General features: G+C 34.8%; 1 long non-coding RNA gene across 1 annotated transcript; it reads right to left on the bottom strand.

Annotated features, from left to right (window-relative positions):
* Positions 1 to 2,190: 2,190 nt before the first annotated feature.
* Positions 2,191 to 6,615, bottom strand: LOC147833892 (uncharacterized). Its single transcript, XR_015507118.1, has 6 exons — positions 6,589 to 6,615; positions 5,246 to 5,351; positions 5,051 to 5,121; positions 3,348 to 3,532; positions 2,983 to 3,186; positions 2,191 to 2,547 (listed from the first exon to the last, which is right to left on the bottom strand). It is a non-coding gene; the product is annotated as an uncharacterized LOC147833892 (long non-coding RNA).
* Between the last annotated feature and the right edge of the window lie 992 nt (positions 6,616 to 7,607).

Below are 7,607 nucleotides of genomic sequence, written 5' to 3'. Positions count from 1 at the left end.
CACAGTTTACATTCAGTTTGTCTCAGCTACCTCCTTAGTGTTGTGTGTCTTCTCATCAGTGTGTCTCACCACCATCTTCAACCTCAAGTGTCTCCTTCTCAGCATGTTGGTTGTCCACATCTTCAGCTGACTGCAGTGTTGGTTTTCTTTCCCTCCTCTAAGTTTGTCTTGCAGAGTGTGCAGTGTCTGTCTGTGTAGTTTCTGTGTGGCCCAGATGTAGAGATGGTGCTCAGTCTGGGTCATATGCAGCTTGGCTGGCAATGATAAAGTTAGAAATGTATATACAGCAAAAATATAACTCATAGAAAGAACAAGTCAAAAATAAATGTACTATAATGCTACATGCTTATGAAAAATATGACATATTTGAGCACAAGAAACCTGAATTGAATTTTGAACTTTTAAGCATTAACTTTGTCATCCAATATATTTATATTTTTTTCTACAGTGGAAAAGAACTGGGTTTTTTAACTGCAGTTTCATGAAGTTACAGTCTGGAGATTAAAACATTTAAGGGAATGATTTTAACAAAAAACTATATTTGTTTTCAGAAAAAGGACAGTCGAAAATTTACTTTTTGTCAGGGAGTGAGTACATCAGCAAATCTAAGTTGTAAAAAAGTATTTTACAATATTTTTTCCAATCAAATACTTTACAATCTTAAATCCATAAGCACTAAGTTGATTCGTAAATATTTAAATGCAGTTCTACCCCCAAAACTAAAGTTTTACATTGAATTAATAAAATTATTTGAAGCTCAAGCAATGACAGTTGTAAAGTTACTTAAATATTCTTTCGTACTTACCTTTGTGATAATGCTGAGAGCATAAACGGAGAAATGAAGATATATTTTGCGTCTCAATGCAGCTGGCCAGGACACCCGATGTGTCTGTTGTTACTGCTACAGTCTATCAATATACTTTCTTCTGAGCGGGAAATTTTAAATATCTGTCGTCGTTATCATTTATTACCTTTTTGATCGTGTGATTTACTATTACAGCCCTTAACACAACAAGAACGTAACACTGTATTTACTCTGCGAAAGACGCTAAAGCCACACAACAGCTCACGTTAACTCGGATACAACACAAATGGGGGCTATGTCCCATAATGCAATTTGGTGTTTACGACGGTGACGTCACCTGACAAGGACCGATATCGCCTCATTACAGCAGCATGGTCCCACCTCTCAGTAAGCGCACTTCAGATGTAAATCCAGATGTAAAAACAACAGAGGTATAGGACCAGTGGCAAAGAAAGCTAAAGAAGAAAATAAGTGCTCTGAGTTTGGTCAGTAATGTGAGTAATGCTGGTCTGTGTCATGCCAACGAACTTTTAGATGAAGATGTAGCCCTCAACGTCACAAAAATGTATAAAAATGCTACAAAAGTGGACCAGGATCAAATAATCCTGCCTCTGTGAGTCTCCGCTGATGTCAAGAAGAAGGCCAGCGGTTACGGTGAAATACTGCCTTTTTCCTGCGCCCCTCCTCATCACTGTCTGCAAGACTACATTTCTAATGCCTGTTTCACACCGCAAGCGTCAGCGGCGCGTGAGCAGAGCGTGCGCAGCGCGTATGTCGAGCAGTAGCAGCACGCAGGCGTTTGCCTTTCACACCAGCTGCGTCTGCAGCGCGCAGCTCTTCGGCAGCTGCTGCAGAGATCAACCTATCTCTGTCTATTCTATCTAGTTACCCATGTCTCTCTATATACAAATACACTTTTTAAACTTTTCATCTGCACCAAAGCCCCTCCTATGCTGTTTCTTTAACCTCCAAATGTTTATTTTACAAATTTTATAGAACACCCAGATAGCAAAATACACTCGGGCCAGTTCCGGCTAGATTGTCGCCTGCCGGAGACTTAACCCTCGGCCCAACTTCGGCTGCCGGACTCGGGCCGGATGCCTGTGGACTCACTGCCCGATTCCAACCAGATGCGGCGGCCGTAAGCGAGCCGACGCTGCGCATCCGCCCGGAGCTGGCGCGACTCCGTATTTATACACCTTATAAAACCTTTTGGTATTACATTGGTACTTGATATATGGTATTACAACCATTTGAATTTATATAACACCAAACACAGGCTATAATGTAAACACAAAGTGTAAGCACTGTGTTTAACCTTTGAATAAAGTGCAAACTGCATACATATTCTGTAACGAAAATAATCAGACAAATGACAAAATAAATAAATGTTAAACGTTTATTGATTGCAAGAAAAAAATAGTACTAAAATTTTATGAATAATTTTGTAGTGCACAAGAATATCAATATAAAAACAACAATAAAACAACACAATAAAGACACACAGAAAGATTTAAACAAAAAATCTAAAAATTACACACAAACACAGATGTTTTTAAAACAACCCTGTTTTCCCAATAGACTTGAATTAAAAATTTGTAAAAAACAGCTAAATTTTATATAAACCTAAATATAGAAACCAATTTAAGATATAGCAAGAAACATCTTAAAAATACCAATGACAATCCGTAAAATATCCAAGTCAAACTTATAAAAAGTACTGCAGAATTCTGAAGAAACATCTTGAAACATTTTTTAATAAAACATTAAAATAATAATAAACAAACAACATATATATATATATATATATATATATATATATATATATATATATATATATATATATATATATATATATATAATTGCAGAAGTATAAAGTCAAACTTATTTTTAAATAAACTTGAACAAAATCAATTGCACAAACAGCAAGACATGAGTGAGATGATTATACATTTCATATATATACACGTCTTGTGCAATTTTATATTTATAATTTTATTTGTATTACGTTTATTAAAAATGTATCAAGATGTCTCTTCAAAATTTGGCGCACACACATACATACATACATACATACCATACATATATACACACACACACACACACATATATATACATATATATATATATATATATATATATATATATATATATATATAAATGCAAATGAAAGAAACAAATTGTTCAAGTATCAGGGAACACCCTAATACACTTAAAATGTTGTTTAAAAAATAAAACAAAATAGTGATGTAGACATTTGACACATTAGCTTTCTCTTCTTTCTTCCTCCATCCCTGTCAGGGGCAAGTTGTAGCTACCTTGTAATGCATTTTTCCACTTCTTTATCAGTGGCGTGGTATGGACATTTGTCCTCACTCCATCTGTGATTAAAAGATAAACAGATAATTAGTAGTGAACAAGTACTAATGTAAAAAAAAAGAAAAAATTAGGAAAAAAGTAGGCTACCTACGAAGCAAAAAAACTATAAAAAAAAAACAAACAAACTTAAAACACTTTGAAATTAGCAAGAGCTTGAACTTACCAGTTTCTTCATTTGTTCAGGCTGCTCCTTTAGTTGATTTTCAAGCTTTTCCAAATCAAATTGGCCAAAGGAAGGTCAAATGTGTTTACATCTGGAATTTCATCACGTCTGTTTTGGTTTTGTGAGAATCAGGCCCAGCTGCTGCTTTATGACGTTGCATGATTTTAAAACTTCAGTCAGTCGTGCTAAAAAAGAAAAATAACAGATTAGTATAAATCAACTTGTAGCTTATTCTCATACAACTTCTGTAAATACAACAGTGGGTTAGACACTGCTGATATTCTCTAGTTGATCTTTACTTTCTAGCTGCATTAAACCTTAACAAATTTAGTGATGTCTTCAATTCTTACAAAGACATCACGAGATGCAATAAGTTCTGTCTTGATCTCAAACTGCACTAGAACAAAGACTGTAAATGTTCATAGGTGTACTGCATAGGTGTCCAAACTTTTTGGGCCGAGGGCCAGATGCAAAAAAACAAACGTTGTCGCGGGCCAAATTTTACATGCATCACACAGACACGTGTGTTATATATATATAAATACAGTTGAAGTCAGAATTGTTAGCCCCCCTAAATTATTAGCCACCGTTTATTTTTTCCCCAATTTCTGTTTAACGGAGAGTTAAACATTTTTTTAGTGTGTCCAAACTTTTTGGGCCAAGGGCCAGATGCAAAAAAACAAACGTTGTCGCGGGCCAAATTTTACATGCATCACACAGACACGTGTGTGTATATATATATATATATATATATATATATATATATATATATATAGATATATATATATATATATAAATACAGTTGAAGTCAGAATTGTTAGCCCCCCTAAATTATTAGCCACCGTTTATTTTTTCCCCAATTTCTGTTTAACGGAGAGTTAAACATTTTTTTCCACACATTTCTAAACATATAAGTTTTAGTAACTCATTTCTAATAACTGATTTATTTTATCTTTGCCATGATGACAGTAAATAATATTTGACTAGATATTTTTAAGACACTTCTATACAGCTTAAAGTGACATTTAAAGGCTTAACTAGGTTAATAAAGTTAACTAGTCAAGTTAAGGTAATTAGGCAAGTTATTTTTTATAACAATGGTTTGTTCTGAAGACTTAAGGGGCTAATAATTTTGACCTTAAAATGGTTCATAAAAAAATTTAAACCGCTTTTTATTCTAGCCGAAATAAAACATAAGTCTTTCTCCAAAAGAAAAAATATTATCAGACATACTGTAAAAATGTTCTTGCTCTGTTAAACATCATTTGAGAAATATTTAAAAAAGAAGAAATAAATCAATGAGGGGCTAATAATTCAGACTTAAACTGTGTGTAGATAGATAGACAGACAGACAGACAGACAGACAGACACAGACAGACAGACAGACAGACAGATAGATAGATAGATAGATAGATAGATAGATAGATAGATAGATCATAACAAGAACTGCTGCTTAATTGAATGCATGTAATAGCGAAACCCGGTGGTTATTTATTGAATTACGTTCATTTTTGTGTAGCGGGCCAGATTCTATTGATATTTATAAAAAGCCTCGCGGGCCGTAGTTTGGACACGCCTGTTGTACTGGAATGTACTGTATCTGTGCATCTTGATGGCATCTTGATGGTGCATCTTGATTTCTGCCATAGTCATTGATGGTAATGGTATTTGTGGTGCTGCCTTGATTTCTGAAATCTTCATACCTGCCTTTTATCCAGCCTCTTTGTTCCAAGTAATTTTTCTTCATCATGGTATAGATGCGTCTATACTGTCCCTTAATCAGATACATTTACAAAACAAAACATCACTTTAGTATAGTGCCAGGGCAAAACTCACAGGTTGTAATAGATCAATGACATAATGTTGACAGTATGTGTTTAAAATAATTGCAAACAAACCTGTTCTGTCTTTAGATGTATGACAGGCGATCATCATCCTCATCTGTCTACCAGTCAGAAATCACAGTTGCGTGTGGATGTTTGAGTCGAGCTTCCTCATATGTATCTATAATAAAACATCACATTGTTGTTAACCTCCCGTAAAGAAAAGTTCAAATCCTGAAATACTATCAAAGTTAATTAATGAATATAATACCTATAGTGTAAATAATTAGTACACTGAAGGTTGCACAAGATTTATTCGGAGATTCCTGCAGAGTGACAGCCTTATGAATCTGAGACATAGATTTTTAAGATGGTCAAGCACATGCATTATTCTGTACCCATGAAGATTAACCTACCATTGTGAAAAATGTTTGATGATGATAGCCAATAACAATAAACCATTTCAGCTGTTTGTGAAGCAATTAGTAATGTAACGTCTGAAAAGCTCAATCTATGTTGAAAATGTATCAGCAGTTTACAGCTTATAATGGATTTTTAGCACACAACTATACCATGCCTATTCACGTTCAAAAGAGTGTGCCATTGACTTCTTTGGTCGTGATGTGCAGCAAAATGATCTCACTAACCTTTGTTAAACAAGAACAAGACTTAACCAACAAATATTGTTACCCATTCATTTAAATCAGAATTTATCACTGTCAATAACATAAAAAAAAAACATCAAAATCTGCTTTAAGACGTTCAGTTTTACATTAACTGACCATTACAGCTTGAACAAAAGATATAATTGATTCACATAGGCTAACACATATGAATTAAAGTGCATAGTAATATATTTATCTTGGATAATTTAAAGAGAATAGTAAACAGTCGAGTTTCGATCATTTTTCGTGACTAACTGCATAAACAAGATAAACAATAATATTTTATTAATCCAAAACGAGTTTTTATTTACACATAATCACAGAATTAATACTGTTGGATAAGTATACGCCTGTACAATGATTTTTTTTAACATCCACGGTTACTTTATAATGTTAAATCAGGAAAAAAACACGTTTTGCCATGTTAGCTAATGGATTCGTCTACAGAAACTTTCTTTAACGCAAAGTTAGCATACACACAAATTCGTTTTATGTTTCTTTAAAATAATTAAAATAGTTTTCAGTTACTACACACGTTACAATCTAACATTTTGTAAAAGGAAAAGGAACTTTCAGACGTGTTTGTAACTGTTAACGTTAGCATACATTAGCTCCAGTCGTGTTTCTTAAAGCAAGTTACATTTCGTATCAAACTGTTTTAAATTACTAAACGCTGTTACAACCAAACACCGTGGAAATGTTTTAAGCTCTAAATTCGCTAATTATACAGTACACAAGCAGTAAAAAGCTTACCTTTCTGACCGGAATCCACGTGAAATCTTTGAATAACCAAACTTTTTCTTCTTGTGATCTTCGTGCCATGGTGGTTGACAACCAGCTTTTTGGAGCATTACCGCCACCGTCTGGATTGGAGTTTGGATCAGGAGTTTAGTAAAGCATGTGTTTATTATGAAACCAACTTCTGCTTTAAAAAAAAAAAACAGTCAGCACAGGAGCGTGCTATCTCAAAAATAAGCGAATTTTACATAGTTTTTCTCTAGATGACATGTATAATCTATAAATAATATTGTTTTGTTTGCGTCTAAACATTGCGACCATCCACACTAAATATTCTTTTTTTTTTTTTTTTTTTTTTTTGCTATCGTACCATGAATATTTTCTCAAATTATCATTAAACGTAGAGCTAACAGATTACTAGATAAAATAAGAACTTAATCGGTTGCCATCAGCCGAGTCCTTGCCAGAAGCGGCCAGAATATGGTTGACCGGAATCGGGCCAGTGCTTTACAGCCGCATCACAACCGCATGTGCGCGAGCGAGCTGCGGGCCGCACTCGGCCCGGATAACACTCGCCGATGCCGAGTCGGAGCCGGAGGCGCCGGAGGGCAGCCGAGCTCGGCCCGATTACTGCCTGCTATCTGGGCAAATAGTACTGTATGCTTCTCAAGCTAACTTATATGAGAAGTGTCTACAGTCAGAAGACAATCGCCAGTGCTATCATGTCATTTGTTTTTTGAGTGTCAGGTTGCTGTAGACCAAGTTATAATCATATTTATACAATATAGTTATAATGATATTTATACATGATCAAACTAGTGTTACTTTCTCTGCTTCAGTGATGTCTAGCGGCAGAATAACAGCTCGTTAATTCATGCTCGTGCAGAGGATGAGACGGACAAAAGTAACCAATGCATGCCATTCTTTTACTTATTTTAGTGTTGTCAGATTCACAGTGCAAACAGCTCCCGGTAGGAATAACTCGAGTGAACATAAAACAAAGCCAATTAAAACTTTCTTGCTCTGCTCAGCTG

This window comes from Danio rerio, chromosome 14, assembly GCF_052040795.2.
Source record: "Danio rerio strain M-AB ecotype USA chromosome 14, GRCz13ab, whole genome shotgun sequence".
In the NCBI taxonomy this organism is placed as follows: domain Eukaryota; kingdom Metazoa; phylum Chordata; class Actinopteri; order Cypriniformes; family Danionidae; genus Danio; species Danio rerio.
This window is presented reverse-complemented; position numbering and strand designations above follow the sequence as displayed.